Source organism: Notamacropus eugenii, chromosome 5, assembly GCF_028372415.1.
Source record: "Notamacropus eugenii isolate mMacEug1 chromosome 5, mMacEug1.pri_v2, whole genome shotgun sequence".
NCBI classification, from domain to species: domain Eukaryota; kingdom Metazoa; phylum Chordata; class Mammalia; order Diprotodontia; family Macropodidae; genus Notamacropus; species Notamacropus eugenii.
In genome coordinates this window covers 314,046,138-314,067,873 of record NC_092876.1, presented here as the reverse complement: position 1 = coordinate 314,067,873, position 21,736 = coordinate 314,046,138, and the positions used below count along the sequence as shown (strand labels likewise).

General features: G+C 36.3%; 1 long non-coding RNA gene and 1 pseudogene across 2 annotated transcripts in view; one reads left to right on the top strand and one right to left on the bottom strand.

The window, feature by feature from the left end:
• Positions 1-2,320: 2,320 nt before the first annotated feature.
• Positions 2,321-21,736, top strand: part of LOC140506329 (uncharacterized) — a 58,235-nt gene continuing 38,819 nt past the window's right edge. For both annotated transcript variants that reach the window (XR_011967888.1, XR_011967889.1), the window contains exons 1-2: positions 2,321-2,402; positions 17,464-17,541. This is a non-coding gene — a long non-coding RNA (uncharacterized lncRNA). The remainder of the gene's footprint in view (positions 2,403-17,463; positions 17,542-21,736) is intronic.
• LOC140506327 (heat shock cognate 71 kDa protein-like) overlaps positions 10,937-21,736 on the bottom strand; it is a 49,855-nt pseudogene continuing 39,055 nt past the window's right edge.

Genomic DNA, 21,736 nt, shown 5'->3' with positions numbered 1-21,736 from the left:
TTTGACTGTTTTTTGTTGTCTCATGGACTCATTAGCTTCCATTTGCTCAATTCTAATTTTTAATGGATTTTTTTTTGTCAGTGAGATTTTATAGGCCTTTGCTTTTTAAGGAGTTATTTTCTTCAGTGAGTTTTTGTATTTTTTTTTTTTTTGAGTTCTCTTCAGTAGATTTTTGTGTCTCTTTGCCATTTGGACAATTCAGTTTTTTAAGGTGTTATTTTCTTCAATATTGTGTGTGTGTGTGTGTGTGTGTGTGTGTGTGTGTGTATCCTTTACCAAGCTGAGTCTTTTCTCATGATTTTCTTATATCTCTCTCATCCTTCTCCCACCCTGTTTTTTCCTCTATCACTCTTATTTGATTTTAAAAAGCCTTTTATATTTCTTTCAGGAATTCTTCTTTTAGGGGACTGAGGCTAATTCAAAATTTTCTTTGAGTCTTTGAAGACAATTTGGTTGTCTTCTGAGTTTGTCTTTTGACCATCTCTCTCATTGTCTCTGTCCAACTTTCTTTTATTGTTCTAAGTGAACTTCCTTTTATTGTTGTTTGTTTATTTTTGCAACTATTTCCTGACATTTAACTTTGTGTTAAAGTTGGGCTCTGTTCCTTAGGTGGAAGGAACACTTTCCCAAGCTTCAGGTTTTTCATATTCTGTTTACAGAGCTATATCTGGGGGTCTACAGAGTTTTGGTTTTCAAGATGATATGCTCTAAGCAGTGGTGTGGTCACTACTCTCTTGGCCTGTGCTTTGGTTTATGAGCAGCTGTATGCACTCTTTTCTACCTTGGAACTGTGACTAGGGCCCTGCTTTGCTAGCACTCCTCTTTTTCCTTAGATGGCAACCCAGAAACACATACATGCATTGTAGGAGAATCCTGTATCCAGTGCCAGCAAATGGTCACCTGTATTCTCTTTCTGGCTGGTTGTTAGGTTGTTACTCCTCTTCCCCCTTTACTGCTTTGGGCTAAGAGGTCTGGAAGCCATTGCCACTGATTCAGTTATCTTCAATGCCTTCTGCTGGCTTGCTTGAATTGACCTGTGCTGTGCTGAGCTTCACTCTCACCTCAATGAGACACACCTTTCCTGTCAACCTATAAGGTTGTCTTGGGTTGAAAAACTACTTCAACTTGTCTTTTTGTTGGTTCTGCCACTTTAGAGCTTTTAGCTGGTGTTATTTTAAAGCTTTTTAGAGGGGAATTATAGGATGTTAGGGGAGTCTCTGCCTTTACTCCATCATCTTGACTCTGCCCTTCTATTCATCACTTCTATCTTACAAGGGATATTACATAAATCATACCCATATTGTCTGATGGTTTTCTCTGCTTTCTTCAATTTAAGTCTGATTTTTATGATAAGAAGCTCATGTTCTGAGCAACAGTCAGCTCTAAGTCTTGCTTTAATTGACTGTATCGAGCTTATCCACCTTTGGCTACAAAATAATTGGTCTGATTGACCATCTGTTGATATACATGAGTTGCCTTCTGGATTATTGAAGAAGAGTGTTTGCTATGACCAGTGAATTACCTCGACAAAATCCCATTAGTCTCTCCCATGCTTCCTCTTGTACTCCAAAGGCCAAACTTGCCTATTATTGTAATTATTGTTTAATTTTCTACTTTAGCATTCTATCCCCTATGAAAAATGTGACCTCTTTTGGGGGCATAATTTCTAGAAGATGTTATAGATCTTCATAGAACTGATCAACTTTGGCCTCTGTAGCATCACTGGTTGAAACATAGACTTGTTTTACTATAATGTTGAACAGTTTTCCTTTGATTCAGAGTGTATGTATGTATGTATGGATAGATACATATATACACACACATCCATACACATACATACATGCATTTTACATATTATATTATGACATATATATATCTAACACACATATCAATATAAATATCTACATCTATCTGTCCATATCTATATCTATATCTATATATCTATATATTTAACAAATACATACCATGTGCCAGACACTGTGCTACATGTTGGGGATACAAAAAAAAAAGACAAAAGGCAGCCCTGTCCTCAAGGATCTTACAAACTGATGGGGGAAACAACATTCAAACAAATATGTACAAAGTGAGCTACACATAGGATAAATAGTAAATAATTAACAAAGGGAAGGCAAGGGGAGTTCTTTGCATAGAAGGGAAGATTTTAGTTGGGACTTAAAGGAAACCAGAATGGTTAGTTGTGTTCATCCTTCATTTTCAAAGAAGATTATGACATCAGAGAAATGATGACATGACTTGCACTTGACTTTGTTTTGAGTGAGGAGGACTGTGCAAGGTCACCAGCCTCACTTTCTCCTCCTGAGCCATCTGGTCCAGTGACCAGATATTTATCAGGATGACTAGAGATGGCCCAGGATGCAATGGGAGACCTTGGCCTTTTTAGGGTAAGGCCTTTTCAGGTACTCACTTAGAGGGAGGTAACGCTGATTCAGTGAATAGGCCTCTTTAAGAAGTAGTCAGGGAATGACCCCTTTGAGCAAAAGAAAAAAAAACTAAATCATGCTGGGAAGGAAAGACAAACTGTTACTATTGATAATCACTCTAAGCCAGGCGTTAAGTAGAGCTTGGACAGGGACCTATTGTTGTCCAATCTGTGGGCTTCAGAGTGCACTGGGTTTATGGTTTTAAGAAAAGAAAGGAAAGAAGGAGGGAAAGAAGGAAGGAAGGAAGGAAGGAAGGAAGGAAGGAAGGAAGGAAGGAAGGAAGGAAGGAAGGAAAAGAAAGAAAGAAGGAGAAAGAAAGAAAGAAAGAAAGAAAGAGAGAGAGAAAGAGAGAGAGAAAGAAAGGAAGGAAGGAAGAAAGATAGAAAGGAAGGAAGGAAGGAAGAAAGGAAGAAAAAATCTAGCCAGTATACCCCAAGTTAACTGGGCAGCCTCTGGTCATCAAAATTTACCTTCCTTTGAAGAGGAGAAGGAAGAGAAGAGACAGACAGAAGGGAGAGGAGGAACTAAGCTTTCCAGCTAGCTGAGTCCCCACTCAGGAAGCTTGGTCTGCTCACAGATTGTGCTCCTCCTTCCTTTTCAAAGAAGACCATAACATCAGAGAAATGATGACATGACTGGCACTTGATTTTGTTTTGAATGAGGGAGAGCTGTGCAAGGTCACCAGTGTCACTTTTGATGGTCAGTAGTAAGTGTGGAGAAGGGATAACATTCCAGGCATGGGGAATAGTCAGAAAGAATGCTCAGAGCCAAGAGATAGAATGTCTCATTCTTGGAACAACAAGGATCAAAGAATCCTTTGATAAAAAACCATACTTCAGAGATGAAGGTGAAAGAAGGCTGAAAAGACAGGAATAGGCTAAGTTATAAAGGGCTTTGAATGACAAATAGAGCATTTTTTTTGCTCATTTAATGACAATCAAATAAGAATCTTTTGCTGTTTTTGTTTTATTAAAAGTGGCTCTGATTGAATAATGCAATTTGGGAGGATCTTTCCCACCCATTGATGGGCCTGTCCACTACAGGAAGCTTGACTAGGGGAGTTGTTTTGTAGGAGGGTGCCAAGTACCTTTTGTTTTTTCTATTGAAGCCCTGGGTCAGAGGGTTATGCCTCTGGCTCTGAAAAGTGTACAGACACTCTAAGGGTGAGTTTTCACTTGGAGTTTACTGATTGGAAGTGTTTGTTTGGCCAGATAAGGACTCTGGGAAGTCACTTTAAGGAGCCCCCTGGCTTTGAGAACCCAGATGTAGTGCTTCCCTCTATGGTAACTGGTCAGACAGCTGTACCTGTCTATTGAATTATGGTCAGACAGAGGAAGCTATGTCTGTTGATTACTTTGGGTTTCAGGGTGTTTACTGCCCTGAACTAGGTGATATATGTGCATGACTAAAGGATTGATACATGTGCTTGATTAAAGTGATTGTTAACCCCTCAAGAGTTGCCTTTCCTTTTATGAATGCAGATCTAAGAACCTGTGATTACAGGTCCCCCTGTGTATGTTGGGGTGCTTATTGATACAGTTCATGAGGCAATAGGAAGTCACTAGAGTTTTTGATTAGGGAGTGACATGATAGGATCTGTGCTTTTGCAAAATCATTTTAGTGGCTATAAATGGATTAGAGTAAGAAGACACTTGAAGCAGGCAGATCCACCAGAATTCAGTGGCAAAAATCCAGACAATGATGAGGGCCTGCACCAGAGTTGTGATAGTGTTAGAGGAGAGAAGAAGGAATATTTGAGAGATTATACAAAGGTTAAATCAATAGTCCTTGGCAACAGCTTGGATGTAAGGGGTAAGAGATGATGAGGAATCCAGGATGACTACTAGGTTGTGATGTTTCCCTCTACAGTAAGAGGGAAGATAGGAGGGGAGTTGGGTTAAGATAATGAGTTCTGTTTGGGACATATTGAGTTTCACATTTCTACTGGAAATCTAGTTTGAGATATCTGAAAGACAGTTGGAGATGTGAGATTGAAGGTCAACAGAGAGACTGAGACAGGAAAGGTAGATCTGAGAATCATCGTCATAGGGAGCTGATGAGATCACCAAATGAAGTAGTATAGAGGGTGAAAAGTCCCAGGAAGGAACCCTGAGGGATACCTTTGATTAGAGGTCATGATCTAGAGGAGGCTATGACAAAGGAGAGAAAGAGAAGGAACAGTCAAATAGATAGAAGGAAAACCAGGCAAAATAACATCCTGAAAACTTTAAGAGAAGAGTATGAAGGAGGAAAGAGTAATCAACATTTTCACATGTGTGTATACACATATACATACCTATTTCTTTGATATTTTCACTTTAATTATAGTTGAAATTAAATATTACAGATCTACTACTATATATCCACAATGCAATGGCTTCAGATAAAGGCAAAAATGCAAAATTGTCTGTGGTCTCAGGATGCTTACATTATATTCAGCGATAGAACATATAAACAGATAAGTAAATAGAAGTGTCATTCTAGAAGGGAGAAAATACTTAGAATTTATAGGCTTAGGAAAGCCTTCCCTAGGAAACGGAACCTGAAATGGTCCTTAAAAGACAGATGAGAAGGGAGAATATTCCAGGAGTAAGAGATGCTGTACAGAAACAGCACTTGAAAAACCAAGATTGAGAAACAGTCAGTAGTCCAGATTCACTGAATCATGAAGTTCACAAAGTGGAACAATATGAAGCTTCTGAAAAGATAGACTAGAATGAAACTGTTCAAGGGTTTTCAAAGGCTGGACTGAGAAATTTATATTTTGTCTTTGAGGCAATAGAAAGTCACTGATTATTTTTAAATAAGGAAATAGCATGATCCATTCTGTGCTTCAGAAAGATTATTTCATTAGCTGAGTCAAGGTTGAATTAGAGAAGAGAAACTGGAAAGAGGGAGACAAATTAGGAAGCTATTACAATAATATAGATTAGGGTAGTAGCTGTGTGGAGAGAATGGGACAAAATGCTAGAACTTTTTTTAAGGTAGAATTAACAACACTTGCTGAAAGTGGTAAGTTGTGAGGGAAAAGGGAGAATTAAGAGTCAGGGATGACATAGAGGCTGTGAAAATGACATCTCTAAATGTAAACAGGGCTATTTGGAAGGGAAATTTTAGTGGTGGAGGGAGAGAGATGATGAGTTGTGCATTGAACATCTTAAATTTGAAATGATCACCAGACTTCCCGGTGGACACATCCAGATGTATCTTTTCTAAGTTTATTTTTCTTCATAAGTTTTGTTAACTTAAAAGATACAAGGTCAACCTTTGAGGTTGTTTTCTCTTGCACCCCTCCGATTATCACCCATTTTGAGCTCTTCCTAATCCTAGCTGATTTTTATTTCCACAAAATTCCAGATGGGGCAAGAAAATGAAACTTTTCACTCTTTCAAAAAAGGAATTATTTCATATGGGCAACTTTTCTTCCAAAGCTGAAAATAAATTGAAACTTCCTTCAACTTCTTAATTGCCTCAGATGTTTAATCTGTAAAATAAGGCCAATAATGCTCACATACTTCATAGGGCTCTTGGAAGAAAGAACTAATAAAATACACAATTGTAAGCTCTTGGCAAATAAGGAAGTGCTATATAAATGCAAAATAACAATAATATTCATAATTGCTTTTGAACACTAGAATTACAGAGTGCAGGTGTTGGTAAACACCTCTCCTCTTTGTGAATTCCCAGTCATAATAGAATAGATAATCGTTTTTCTTCCTCATGTATGTCAACAACCAGTCTGGAGACTAGGGGACTAGCCATTCATAATACAGCCAAAAGAAATCCAAAAGTAATGCCATTAATTGAGAATAATGGATTTTTTTTTTCTAGTTTCAGTGGAAAGCCAGCTGTTCAAGTTTCCAGATATGAGGTTAAAAGTCAGGTCTTTATAGACCAAAAACTGAATAGAGGATAAAGGAGAAGATTTATTCCCTCTATCAAAAGTAGAGACAGAATATTTGTGTGTGTGTGTGTGTGTGTGTGTGTGTGTGTGTGTGTGTGTGAGACCAAGAAAGAAGAACTGGACTGTTTATTCCTAATTTAGTAAAAGGATTCCTGGATACAATAATAATAGTTGAAATATCTATGTGTTTTAAAAATATCTTACATACATAACCTATTTTGAGCCCTGCAAAAGTTGTGTATTTTTATTATCCCCATATTTCAGATGAAGAAACTGAGGTTTATAGAAGTTAAGTGATTTACTTAAGGTTATATACATAATAGCTATGGGGGGGATTGAAATATAGACACCTATTTCACCCTATTCAAGTGCTCTTTATTCTATTTAATACCACCTCACATAAAAATGTTACTTTTATATCAAATATATCTTACATACAATCATACAATCTTATTTTCAATATTTACTTAAAATCCTAGGGTTGAGGAAGAATGGGATCTAGATTTGGATTCAGATGACTTAAGTTCAAACCTATGCTCTCCTAATTACTACCTATGTGATCTTGGAGATTTATTTTTTCTCCTGGATCTTATTTTTCTTACTCTGTGAAATGAGAGAATTGGATTAGATAACCTCTGAGATCCCTTCCAGGTATAAATGCTGTAGTCAAAAAATATGACATAAGAAAACTCAGGATTCTCTTGAAATTATGTATATTATAGCAACATTTTTAAAAGGAACTGATAAATTTCTTGAACATAAAAGTCTTGCTGTTGTTTATTTAAAAGTTTAAAACTTCTACAAAAAATATTTTTTACCTTTTTCTTTCTCCTTCCTCCCTTCATTGTTCTCTCCTTTCTTTCTTGTCTTCCTTATTTCTTTCCTTCCATCCTTTCTTTGTTGTTGTTGTTTGGCATAGAAAGAAGGACAAGAGTCATATTAGGAAAAAATTGAAGAGGAGGTAGCTAACTGGTGCCAGGATCTGGGAATTATATGGAATCAAAATGGGATCATCTCCATACTTGAGGTTACAGGGTCAGAAAACTGCTTGGTATTTCACTGGAATCTTAAAGAATGTCCTAAAACAATTCTGAGGCACTAACCCACATCTATCAGATTGGCTAATAGGGTAGAAAAGAAGGGGATATGGAAAAATAGGGACACTGATGTACTGTTGGTGGAGTTGTGAACTGATTCAGTCATTCTGGAGAACAGTTTGGAACTATGGCCAAAGGACTATAAAACTGTGCATAATACTCTTTGATCCAAAAATATCACTACTGGGTCTGTACCCCAAAAAGATCAAAGAAAAAGGAAAAAAGATCGATAGGTACACAAAATTTTTATGCAGTTCTTTTTGTCATGCCAAAGAATTGGAAATCGAGGACATGCTCATCAATTGGGGAATGAATAAATGATGGAATACTACTGTGAAATAAGAAATGACAAGTAGGATACTTTTAGAGAAACCTGGGAAAATTTACATGAACTAATGCAAAGTGAACTGAGCAGAGCCAAGAAAATGTTATACACAGTAATAGCAATGTTGTATAATGATGAACTGTGAATGATAGTTATTTTCAGCAACTGATCAGGCTTGAATGCATTTTTTTTACTTTACTGTTCTTGTGTGGTTTTTTGATCTTTTTTGGTTTGTGTTTTTTTTGTTTTTGCAATGTGGGTAATTTGGAAATGTTTGCATGACTGCACATGTATAATCTGTATCAAATTGCTTGCCTCCTCAAGTAGGAGTGAGTAGAAGGAGAAAGAATTTGGGACTCAAAAACTTGTGAAAATATTTGTTTTACATCCAATAAAAAAAAATTTAAAAGTGTTCTAAAGTAGCCTTGGAGCTACAGTTTAATCATTTGCTGTTGAAAGATGAGGCTGTATGTAAGTGAAGGAACTTGGAAAGAGAGCTGGGTTTTTGTATAGTCAGTGACTAAAGGGACAGAACAGTAATGAGAGAAAAGGGTTTCTTGTATATAGGGTCAAGGGTGGTAGATCAATGAGAGAGAGAAAGACAAAAAGAGAGAGACACAGACAGAAAGAGAACTACTAACGCTCACTATGCATTAAGCCCTGGTCTAACATACTATGTTGAAGTAAAATCCTAATATTCCCTCCTTACCTCATGAAGTATTTTTTACCAGCAAAAAAAAAGACCTATAATAGAACTATAAGACCAGCTTTTGCCTTAGGGAAGATAGTTGAATCTTACACATTCTGAGTGACCTCTGTTCTTTTTTTTTTTTTTTTCTTTTTCAGAAGACATTAAGTACCGGGAATGGACAAACTATGAGGATAAGATAGTTATAAAAGTAGCATGGATTAGAAGACATTTAGGTCTGGAACCTCTAGTTCAAATTACTTATTTTATAGATATGGAAAAAGACCAAGACAAGGCATGTGACTTACCCAAAGTCACACAGGGAGTTAATAACAGAGCTACGGTTCAGACCAAATCCATGTCCTAATCACTGCATCATGATGCCTTGAGAAAGACTTACATCAGAGAGGCAAAACAGAGTTAGGTAGATTCCAGGAATGAATTAGCATACACAAAACATATCTGAAAATGAGATATAAATAATAATAATTATTATTATTAATTATTATTATTATTGCTAGGGTTTATGTTATGAAGACCTATGAATAGGAAATTGTGTTAGTATAAGGAAAAAGTAATGAAATATTGCACTAGCAGTGGGAATAAAGATGAAAGAAATTGCTGAGGTAGATTTGAGAATTTTTATAACAATTGGATTTCTGCCCCCAAATAGCACTCTATCAGGTAGTATTCTATGATGTGAGCTACTTTGTTTTAAAACTTTTAGATGTTTCAAAATCCTTTATAGAATGCAAATTCCCTTAGAAAGAAATCTCACCTTAAATTCTTATCAGCTAAGAATTCACTTATTAGTTAATTCAGATGAACAAAAATGAGGGAATGGGGTTGGTAGGAAAGAAGGATCCTGGCAGACTCTGAAATTCAAATTTTGAGGGCTTCAGGATTTTGCTTAAGACTGATCCTGGAGAAGGTAATTAGCCATGTATTATCAGTTGTTGTCAGGAGAGGAGCCTTGAAAGTTGATCTTCACAGGAATAATTTCTGGCTAGTATGAATCTAGTGTCTTGTTTTGAGGAAAGGCACATATGTCACATTCCCCCTTTCATCACTCTGATTTTAGTTCCAAGAAGTCTCTTTGAATATTGAATCTGACTGTTTTAAGAAATGATGGTTCTAGGAATTGTTACTTAAATAGTGCTATTTTTAAGCATCATGTGTCAAAATCATGTCACATATCCAGGGAAAAAACCCTGAGAAAAAGTCAATCACAAATCGGTATATTTTCTAAGATTGTGCTCTCATAGGAAATTTTTAAAAGTGAACCAACACAAACATGTGCTCTGTTTTCCACTGCTTATGAATGACAAGGCAGGAGACTTCAAATATTTTTTAATTGTTATTTCAAAGGATTTCTCACAAAACAGAAGGTGTTTTGTTGCTGTTCCTGGGAAAATTAAGTTTCTGCTTTCTCTAAATTTCCTCTTCACTCTATATAATGTAAACCAAATGTTGACAAGTGTTAAACTAAAGCTGCATCTACATGCTGCTTAAAATTGGTTAATTTGACTAACTTAGTAATTGACAAATTCAGTGAAAAAAAGTCTATGTCACACTAATGATTTAGTGTCATGTCACTCTGACCCTTTAATGGATATCTGATTTCAGAAGTGCATATGCTCTCTCCATCATAAAGCCAAAAGTCCTTTTGGACTTTTACATTTTGTATAATTTTTGACTCTTCTTCAATGAATTCTTCCCAGAGAATCCACCCAATGTACTGGAAATTTACCTCTGGTTCTTTTTAATAACTCATTCAGACCATCCATCTATTATTATCTTTCCTTATTATTGAGCAATGCACATCATTTTCCTATTGCTTGTGCCTTTTATAATGATTTGTATGCTGCTTCTCAGGTATGAGTCACTGTTGCTAATATGCTATAGCATACTATTTCACACTCACTATAAATCTTAACATTGCCTTTTGGTTTTCTTATAATTTGGTTCCATGTAAAAGTGTGTGATTCTCCTCGTATTTATATACCACTACCTTGCATATATTTAGTGTCACATAAAGTAGATATTTTCTTGTGATCAGGAGAAGGAACTTGTGGGGTTTCTTTATTTTTAATTTGTGGAATAAAACAAGCATTTACATAATACAGTATAATAAAAAAGGATGATTACACATGAAACTGCCAATCCATTTTGTACAACTTGCTATTCCTTTTAAATATGTAATAAAATTATCATGGAAATTTCTTTTTGTCTTCCCTTCTCCCCACCCTAAATGGGTACCATTGGACACAACACACCCATGCCCACCCCCCCACATGCATACATATACAGACATATACACGTGTGTATGTATGTATATATTATATATATATACATACATATATACATACATACATATATATATATATATATATATATATATATATATATATATATATGTACTCTATACAAACTTAACTGTGAACTGACCCAACCATTTTGGAGAGCAATATAGAATTATGATCAAAGGGTTAATTAACTGTCTACACCCTTTGACTCAGCAATACTACCATTTAGTCTATTTGCAGGGAATATTAGGGGAAAAAAGGGAAAAAACATATTTTCTTTTTTTCTTATGGTGCCAGTTTTAAATAATTTTTATTCTCCAGGACAAGAATTGTATTTCTGCTTGTTTACAGTACTGATAAAGTGCAATGTTCACTTCTCTCCCTCTGCATGCATTCAAGTATTCAGAATGTCCAGATTTACACAGTAGCTTAAATGTAACTTTTAAACTGCTACTGCCTTGGCTACAAATTTTGAGTCCTTCAATTTTTGAAAAAGCTGTGTGGAATGCTCTTCCTTCTGTTGTTTAGTCTACCTCATCAATGGTGGGCCCAGAAGAAGCACCTCCAGTTGGGGCTGCTCCACCCCCTGGGAATCCACCAGGCATGCCCCCTGCACTCTGGTACAGCTTGGTAATGATGGGGTTGCAGACCTTCTCCAACTCCTTCTGCTGATTCTCAAATTCTTCCTTCTCAGAAGTCCGGTTCTCATCCAGCCGGTTGATTATTCCATTACATTTGTCATGGATCCTCTGTTTGTCTTCATCATCAATTTTGCCTTGTGGTTTTTAATCCTCCATGGTAGCCTTCATGTTGAAAGCATAAGATTCAAGAGAATTCTTGGAAGACACCTTGTCTCTCTGCTTCTCATCCTCAGCCTTGTATTTCTCAGCCTCTTGGACCATATGTTCAGTGTCTTCCTTGCTCAGACATTCTTTATCATTGGTGATGGTATTCTTGTTCTCCTTGCCTGTGATCTCATCCCCAGCAGAAACATTGGGAATGCCATTTACATCAATGTCAAATGTTACTTCAATCTGAGTAACACCTCTGGGTGCTGGGGGGGGGCGGGGGGAGTTCCTGTGAGCTCAAATTTGCCAAGCAGGTTGTTATCCTTTGTCATTGCCCTCTCACCTTCATCAACCTGAATAAGCACACCAGGTTGGTTGTCCAAATAGGTGGTAAATGTCTGGGTCTGCTTGGTAGGGATGGTGGTATTGTATTTGATCAGAAGAGTCATAACTCCACCAGCAGTTTCAATTCCAAGGGAAAGAGGAGTGGCATCCAACAGTAACAAGTCCTGCACATTCTCAGATTTATCTCCAGACAAAATGGCAGCCTGGACAGCTGCACCATAAGCAACAGCCTCATCAGGATTGATACTCTTGTTGAGTTCCTTGCCATCGAAGAAGTCTTGCAAAAGCTTTTGGATTTTTGGGAATTCGAGTGGAACCACCTACCAGGACAATGTCATGAATCTATGATTTATCTAGCTTGGCATCTCTTAAGGCCTTTTCCACAGGGTCCAGTGTACCATGGAAGATATCAGCATTCAGCTCTTAGAAACTGGCTCGAGTGATAGATGTACAGAAGTCCATACTTTCATAGAGGGAGTCAATCTCAATACTGGCCTGGGTACTAGAAGAGAGGGTGTGTTTTGCACGTTCACAAGCTGTGCAAAGATGGCAAACAGCCCTCTTGTTCTCACTGATATCCTTCTTATGCTTACGTTTGAACCCCGCAATGAAATGGTTGACCATTCAGTTGTCAAAGTCCTCCCCACCCAAGTGGGTGTCCCCAGCCGTGGACTTGACCTCAAAGATGCTATCTTCAATGGTAAGAATGGAGACGTAGGAAGTACCACTTGCAAGGTCAAAGATCAACGCATTTCTCTCAGCACCAATCTTTTTGTCTAAGTCATAAGCAATAGCTGCAGCAGTTGGCTCATTGATGATTTGGAGCACATTGAGACCAGCGATGGTTCCAGCATTTTTAGTGGCCTGATGTTGGGAATCATTGAAATAGGCTGGTACTGTGACAACAGCATTTGTGACAGTCTTCCCAAGGTAAGCTTCAGCAATTTCTTTCATCTTGGTCAAGACCATAGAAGACACTTCTTCTGGATAGAAACTTTTGGTCTCTCCTTTGTACTCCACTTGGACCTTAGGCCTGCTTGTGCCATTCACCACCATAAAAGGCCAGTGCTTCATGTCTGACTGTACAACTGCATCATCAAATCTGTGCCCAATCATATGTTTGGCATCAAAAACTATGTTGGTGGGTTTCATTGCAACTTGATTCTTTGCAGCATCACCAATTAAACATTCTGTCGGTGAAGGCAACATAGTTGGGGGTGGTCCTGTTTCCTTAGTCATTAGCAATGATATCCACTTTCCCATGTTGGAAGACTCCCATACAGGAGTAAGTGGTGCCAAGATCAATGCCAACTGTAGGTCCCTTTGACATGGTTGCTAGGGAGTTGGGGTTGTAGCTGACCACTGTGGAGAAAGAAGGGCTGCTGCTACGCTGAGTAGCAAAAAAAACATATTTTCTAAAATGTATTGCAGCTCTCTTTGTGGTGGCAAAAACTGGAAACTGCAAGAATGCCCATCAACTAGAGAATGGCTGAATAAGTTGTGTTATGGGATTGCGATGGAATACTACTGCACTATAAGAAATGATGAGCTTTATATTCTTAGAAAAACATAGAAAGTCTTACGTGAAATAATGAAGAAAATGGGCACTTGTGTTTTGAGACAACAGACCTGGTATGCAGACTCAGAGTGGGTAGATGTTAAGTTATCCAGACTTCAGACATAGGTAACATCTATACTTCCTGGAAAGCCACAGCAGCTAGAAGCAAAAGAACACAAAAGTCATACGGTTTTTGAGACAGCCAGTCAGTCCATACATAGACCGAATACTTTTTGTACAGATTTTTTTTTAAAGGGGAGAGAATGTAAAAATGAAAAACATAAATGGAGCTTATAATTGAAATGCTTATGCTTCTAAGTAAAGGTTCAGGTCCAAGAGCATAAGATTTGAAGTTAAAAGTTGAATAAAATTTCAAAGTCATCTAGTCCAATCTCAACCTAAAGCATGATGAATTTGTTTTTACTGGTAACCACCCTATATGTAGGACCGAATCCTATAAATAGAACAGAGGGTGAAACTTGCTATCAGGAGATGACAGCTTAAATTCCATTATATTCATTACTAGCCATACAATTAAACATAAGTGAATTTTTCATGTGTCCTCATCTGTAAAATAGTCATGGCAGTGATTATGATAATGATAATAGCAGAAGCAACATCAACTAATAAGTAATCTCAAGATTTGCAAAGTGCTTCAAATACACGATCTCACAGCAATCATTGATTAACTACTTGCTATGTGATGGAAACTCTTTACAGGTAAGTATTGTTATTCTCATTTTATAGATGAAGAAATTGAATCAATCAATAAACATTTCTGAAACTCCATCGTTGTGCAAAACACTCTGCTGAACACTGGAAATACAGAGAAAGGAAAAAGATAGTCCCTGCCCTCAAGAAGCTCACAATCTAGTGAGGAAAGGCTACACTAGAAAGGAAGCTAACAGTGCATATATGGATGGTGGGTATAGGGTCTGATGAAACCTGGAAGGGTGCAACCTAGTGGGAAATGATGAGATTGCTGCCCTCAGTACCCTTCTTAAATGGAGAATTTAGGAGGAGCTTTCAGATGTCCACCTTTCACCCAATAGAAAATGAAGTACTACTTACTACTCACAATCCCATTCCCCTCTTTAGATATGCTTACTTCTCTGAAACCCTTCTACCAACCAATTGAAAAACACTCTATCTCCTGTCTCTGAGAAAGATGGCATATTCACAGAACTAACTGGGTTGACACCTCCCTGGACTTTCTTCATTTGATAAATGAGGCCCTTGGGCTAGATGATCCCTAAGGTCTCTAATAGATCCAGATCTATAATCCTATGATAATGACCTTGGCCTCTGTTAAGTGTAGATTCTATCTGGAAGCTGGCTTTTGAAAGAATGATTGAGCTTAAGATCATGGAGGAACTTGGGACCAAGTCCTTTTTAAATAGTTAATCATTTTGTGAGTATTTAAATAATTATGTTGCATTATTTATAAGATATTCAATGTCCTAATAGTATATATTTGCAGATTAATGTGAGGAAATGTGTATAGATGACATAGTTATCATGATATAATATAATGATCTGGAAAACTATACACAGGTATATATGTATATATATATGTTTTAATATTGTAATAATTTGCACATTGAGTTTGCTTGTATTGTTATTGAGTACTTTATTCCTGGGGAACTGTGAAATAGAAAAAAGTACCAAATTAACTAACCATTTTAAATAAATATCTTGATAGGTAATGTGGTTCAGTACACGGAGCACTGGATTTGATGTCATGGGTTACAGAACTAATCTTTTCTCTGATACTTAGTACATGTGTGATTTTAATCTCTTTGTGTCTCAGTTTCTTTTTCTACAGTACAAGAATGTTAGACTAGATGATCTCAAGGTTTCTCTCCATCCCAAATTCTATGATCCTAGGATCATAAATTAGGCAAAAATCTGGCTCCCCTTGCTTTTTACCTTCATTTCTCCTTTGCTTTAAGTGCTCCTCTTTCCTTCCTCCTCTTTCTACCTCTACCACTCAATTCCATTTGTGAAATTACCTTCTGCATCACCACAACACAGTCTTCTTATTTTTATACTCGGTATGATGTGTATCTTCTCCTCTGCAATATCCCTTTATTTGTAATATTTATCCCATGACTTCTTATATTTTCTCTTCTATGAGTTTTTCCCTTCTGTCATCCTAGTCTGTATCTAATTTTCAACTTCTCATTGCTAAATGACTGTTTCTTTATTTCCTACAAACATGCTGACATATCCTCATAATAATAATTTAAAAATTATTTGACATTACTATCCCTTCAAGCTATTATCCTATAAATAGCCTCCTTTTAGGATATTAACTTTTAGGGGAAAAATGTGCGAATGTGTGTTTAATTTTTTTTCCCTCCATTTTCTCAACTCCTGTTCATTTCTTGAATACCTGTATTCTGGTTTCTGTATTCAATATTTGATTAAAATGGTACCATTCAAGGTCATCAACTGATGATTATTACTAAACTCCCTGACCTCCCCCCACACACACACCCGTACATCTGACCTCACTGATGAAACCCTTCTTTCTGCATACTTCTTCCCTGATTTTCATTACACTTTTCAGTCATGACTTTCTTCTTGCCTTTCAGTCTGATCCTTCTTGGATTACTTTGTAGGATCAGCCTCCATTTCCTGATTTTTACGCATGAATTTAATCCAGGGATCTGTCCTGGGTCCTCTCCTCTTCTCTCTTTTTTCTTAGTTCTTTCAACAGTTTCCATGAATTAAACTATCATCTTTGTGCAGATGACTCACAGATCTGTGTATCCATCATTTATTTCTTTCCTCTACTCTAAGTCCAACTCAAAAGACTGCTGTCAGTTATTTCAAACCGAGTGTTCTATAGATACCTCAAGCTTAGTGTGTCCAAAGCATAATTCATTTTCCTTCCTCCTAAACACACTTCCTGACTTCTGTATTGAGTAGGACGTTGATTAGTCCAGGGTCATACATCCGGTATTTGTCAGAGGTAGGACCTGAATACAGGTCTTCTTGTCTACACTTACTATATCAGTCCACATCTCATGTACATATATAGACAACATGCAATAATAAATTATAGCAATGTATTGTTACAACAGTTTGCATAAATATTTAATTTGCTTCTCTTAACCTTGCAAGGTAGTAAAATATTATTGTGCATATTACATTTGTATATGATCACTCCAAGACTCATAGAGGTTACATGACTGGTGCAGTAGATAGAGGGACAAACCTGGAGTTAGGAAGATTCATCTTCCTGAGTTCAAATTGGGCCTCAGACAGTTACTAGCTATGTGACCCTGGGCAAGTCACTTAACCCTATCTACCTCCCTCACCTCATCTGTAACATGAGCTGGAGAAGAAAATGGCAAACCACTCCAGTGTCTTTGGCCAGAAAATTCCAAATAAGGTCACAAAGAGTTGAACACAACTGAAAATGCCTGAACAACAACCGTACTGAGAGAAAAGATACTATGAAATAAAGTAATTTAATTAGAGGTAGAGTACTTGAATTAAAATACTACCTTTCAAATTTATAAACTAGTTGACCATAGGCAAGTCATGTAACCACTTGGGTTAGACTAAATAATCTCCAAAGTCCCATCTAACTCTAACTTATATCCCTTTCCAGTACATATAACAAGAGAGAATCCAGAAATCTGTAAATAAGAACATAAATAAGTTGTATATCATTGCCGGTAGGTTATCTCTGCTAATAGAGTACAGCACTGGTATGGTTCAATCAAATAAATGGATAACCCAAAGCTCATTTGTATTTGTTTCTAATCTGAAACGTCTTTTGGTTTCTGATTGCTATATTTTTCTAATTACGTTTGGCTTATGCTAATTTTAGAGTTAATTGGCATTCTCTGAACATGTCAACTGGAAATGAAGGAGAGGTAACCTTAGAGCTTGCTAGGTAACAGGAAGAAACAATTTAGGTTCTAAAAAAAACAATTTGTCAAAAGATGCTGGGAGAGGACAGAGGATGATAAACTCATTATTTTTCTTTTTTTTCAGAATCACAGTATCCTGGAGTTGGAAGGAACATCATTGATCATGTAATGAAACTTGCTTATTGAATCATAGCCAAACACAGTAAGTCTTATCTCTTTCATATTACAAGCCTTCAAATTCTTGAAGATGTTGACTATATACTTTTCCAGCCCCTCCTACAAATCCCCAATTAACTCCTTTTTCTAGGCTAAATATTCCTTCTTGAGTCAATTCTTATATAATATGATTTTGAGTCTCCTTACTACCTAGTTGCCCTCTCCTGAATTATCCTCATCTTATCAATATCCTTCATAAAATGTGATACCCAGAATTAAACACAACACTGTAGATAGAGTACAGTACAGCTATACTAGCTGAGTCTTCTCCTCTAGAAACATTTTTTCATCCTGGTGATAATATTCACTTTTATTGATCTTAGAGTCCACTGAAATACCCATGATTTATTCACATGAAATCTTGTCTAATTATGTCTTCCCCATTATGTGTATTTTAAGTTGGTTTTTAACAAATAATGCAGTTTTAAATATTTACATTTTATTATATATCATCTTATTAAATTTCAACCTATATGCTTAGGTCATTAAGATTTCCTAGCATACTAATTATTCATATGTACATACATTTGCATACACATATGTACATAAATACACCTATTATATATACAAGTGTTTATACACACAAACCCACACATACCAAAAGATGGACAAGGAAAGAGTCTGGGTTCATTCCACGAGAGATAACTTTCTCAGTTGATATATAAAAAAAAAAAAATTTTCTCCTAAAATTGGGTCCTGCTATTAAAAGAATTCTAAATTCTCTGAATTGTCCCATCATCTAGACTATGGCTCTACATTATATTCAAAAATATATCATGAGAGACCTTGTCAAAAGCCTAGCTGATATTTATGTATACTGAGTGGAAATGATTCCCAAATTCTGAGGACTCTTTCCTAACTCCCCCAAAAAAATGTTCACTTAGATTATATATGACCAAAATGGAAAAACTGCCTGTTTCATTGATAAGTACTGCCACCAATTATATAGCCAATGACACATAACATGTAAAAGATTGGTTTATTATGTTTAGGATATAGGCATCCCTGTATGTAAACAAATCAGTGAACCCAAAATAGTAATTTCAGCAATCTTATATAGGTTTTAGTTACATATGTTAAATGAGTACATAGGAATTTTACTTCTGACACCTACTTCCCTCAACTTGCACTCCCTTCTATCAATCCTCCCTTCTCTTTTTTACCCTTTCCTCTCCTACTTCCCTATAGGGTAAGATAAATATCTATACTTAACTGAATGTGTATGGTGTTCACTCTTTGGGCCAAATCTGTTGAGAGGAATATTCAAACAATGTTCACCCCCTTCTTTTCCCCTACTACAATAGGCATTTTGCCCCATTTCATGAGATATAATTTACCCTATTCTACCTTCCCTTCGCTTTCTCCCAGTGCAATCATTTTTAACCCTTAATTGGTGTTTTTATATCAGTACATCAAAGTCAACCTATACCCACACCCTTTATGTATACTCTTTCTAATTGCCCTAATAGAGATACAGTTCTCAAAAGTTATAAGTATCATCTTCCCATGTAGAGATATAAACAGTTTATTCTAATTGAATAACGTGTTTCTTTTTCTTTCCTGTTTCCCTTTTTATGCTTCTTTTGTGTCTTGTATTTGAAGATCTAATTATCTGCTCAGCTCTGGCCTTTTCATCAGGAAAGTTTGAAAGTCCCCTATTTTGCTGAACATACATTTTTCCCCTGGAAAATTATGCTTAGTTTTGCTGAATAGTCTATTCTTGCCTGTAATTCAAACTCCTTTATCTTCCAGAATATCATATTCCAAGCTCTCTGATCCTTTAATGCAAAAACTGTTAAGTCCTGTGTAATCCTGACTGTGGCTCCATAATACTCGAATTGTTTCTTCCTGGCTGCTTGCAGTATTTCCTCTTTGACCTGATAATTCAGGAATTTGGCTACAATATTCTTCAGAGTTTTCATTTTGAGACCTCTTTATAGAGATGATCAATGGATTCTTTCAATGACTATTTTACCCTCTTGTTCTAACACCTCAGGGTAGTTTTCCTTGATAATTTTTGAAAGATACTTTTTGATCATGGCCTTCAGGTAGTCCAATAATTTTTAAATGATCTCTCCTGCATCTATTTTCCAGGTCAGTTGTTTTTCCAATGAGGTATTTCATATTTTCTTTTTTTTAAAATTCTTTCTATTTTGTTTGACTGATTCTGAATGTTTCATAGAGTCATTAGCTTCCACTTCCACAATTCTAATTTTTAAGGAATTACTTTCTTCAGTTAGCTTTCCTGCCTCCTTTTCTATTTGGTGAATTCTACTTTTAAAAGAATTCTTTTCTTCAGTGGACTTTTCCCCCATTGAGCCAATTTTATTTTTTTTTAAGGAATTGTTTCCTTAAGTCAATTTTTGTGCTTCCTTTTCCAAACTGTTGACTCTTTTTTCATAAGTCTCTTTCATAACTCTTATTTCTTTTCCAAAATTTACTTCTATCTCTTTCACATGATTTTTAAAATCCTTTTTCAGCTCTTCCAAGAGAACCTTTTGGGCTTGAGATCAATTCACATTCCCCTTTGAGGCTTAACAAGTATGTATTTTGACATCATTGTCCTCTTCTGAGTTACTGTTTTGGTCTTCACTGTTGCCACAGTAACTCTCTATGGTCAGGGCTTTTTTCTTCTTCTCACTCATTTTTCAGCCTTTTTTTGTGGCTTTTAAAATTGAGCTCTGCTCCTGTGGTACAGGGGACAATGTCCTAAACTTCTTATGCTGCAGGCTACTGACCTGGTCACTGGCTTTCTGCTACAAGACCTTAAGTGCTTGCCCTCTGTGGTTGGGGTAGCCTAGCCTAGACATGCCTACTGTGCTAGGGTTCCAGGGCTAGCAATTTGCCTTCTGCAGTGGGTCTGGAAGCTTCACAGCTGGTCTGCTAAGCAATGACTGAGTTGTTGATTTATACTGTGGCTAAGAACTTCCCACTGGTTTTCCTGGACACCCTCTGCACTGGATTGTGCTCCCCTTTTACCAAAGTAAGGTAAAAGGTTCTTGAAATCCTTCTAAGTTTTCTTAAGCTGTAAAATTGTTTCACTCCATTTTTTGCGTGTTCTGTTGCTCCAAAATTCATTTAGAGTCTTGATTTAATGTTGTTTTTCAGAGAAACTCATAGGAATTTTATAGAAGGAGATGGTGAGGGTAATGATTCACAAATCAAAAAACAGATAGAAGAAGGGGAAGATCTATATCACAGAAACCAGGATGCTAGGCAATAAAAGTCAGAGCTAAAGCTGATTTCTCAAGCTGGAATTTGTGAATAGAGCAGGAACTAACTAGTTAACAAGAGGGTGAGAGATGATGTTTCAGCTTCATTTTGCATACTCTAACTAGTTATGTGATGTGCTCATCTTAAGTAAATGATAAGCCAGAATTATTTTTCTGTTCTTTGATTGGAAATAAAACATAAAAGTGAAAACTACCTACCATGTCTTTAATAATGTATGTAGATGAGTTTCTAATTTATCAGAACAATTTCTCTTTCTTTTTTTTTGGGGGGGGGGGGGGATAAAACATGTTCAAGACATTCATTAAACAAAAGATGTGCTTTTTTAAATACATTGATTTGCTGACTCCTTATTGTTACTTAAAAATTACTCGGACATCTTCTGGTTCATATCACTTAACTGTGGAATTTTCCTGATTTTTAAGAACTAGAACTCTTCAAATTCACCAATGACCTCACTGTTTTAAAATTTTAAAATATTTATTGATGAATTTTTAAATTGCCATTTTTCCTAATATTCCTAACCCTCTTCCTCTTCCCAAAGATCTATTTCCCACAACAAATAGAATTTTTAAAATAAAAGGAAAATTTAGAGAGTGAAAAAAACAACATGAGCAATTGATACATTGAGAAAGTATAAACATGTATGCAATATGTAACTCTCACAGACTTCCCTCTCTGCAAAAAGGTGAAGTGACAGTGTCTTCTCATGTCATTTCTTTCAAAATATGCTTGTTCTTTATAATTCTTAAACATTTATTTTTTATGGTTGTTCTTGTAAATTGTTTTCATAGGTATGCTTACTTCACTCTGTTATATGGATTTATTCATGCATTTCTATAATCATTACTTTTGTCATTTATTAAAACACAGTGATATTTTATTCTATTAATGTACAATTTATTTATTAGCTATTCCCTAACTAGTGGGCATCTATTTTTTTTTTCAAT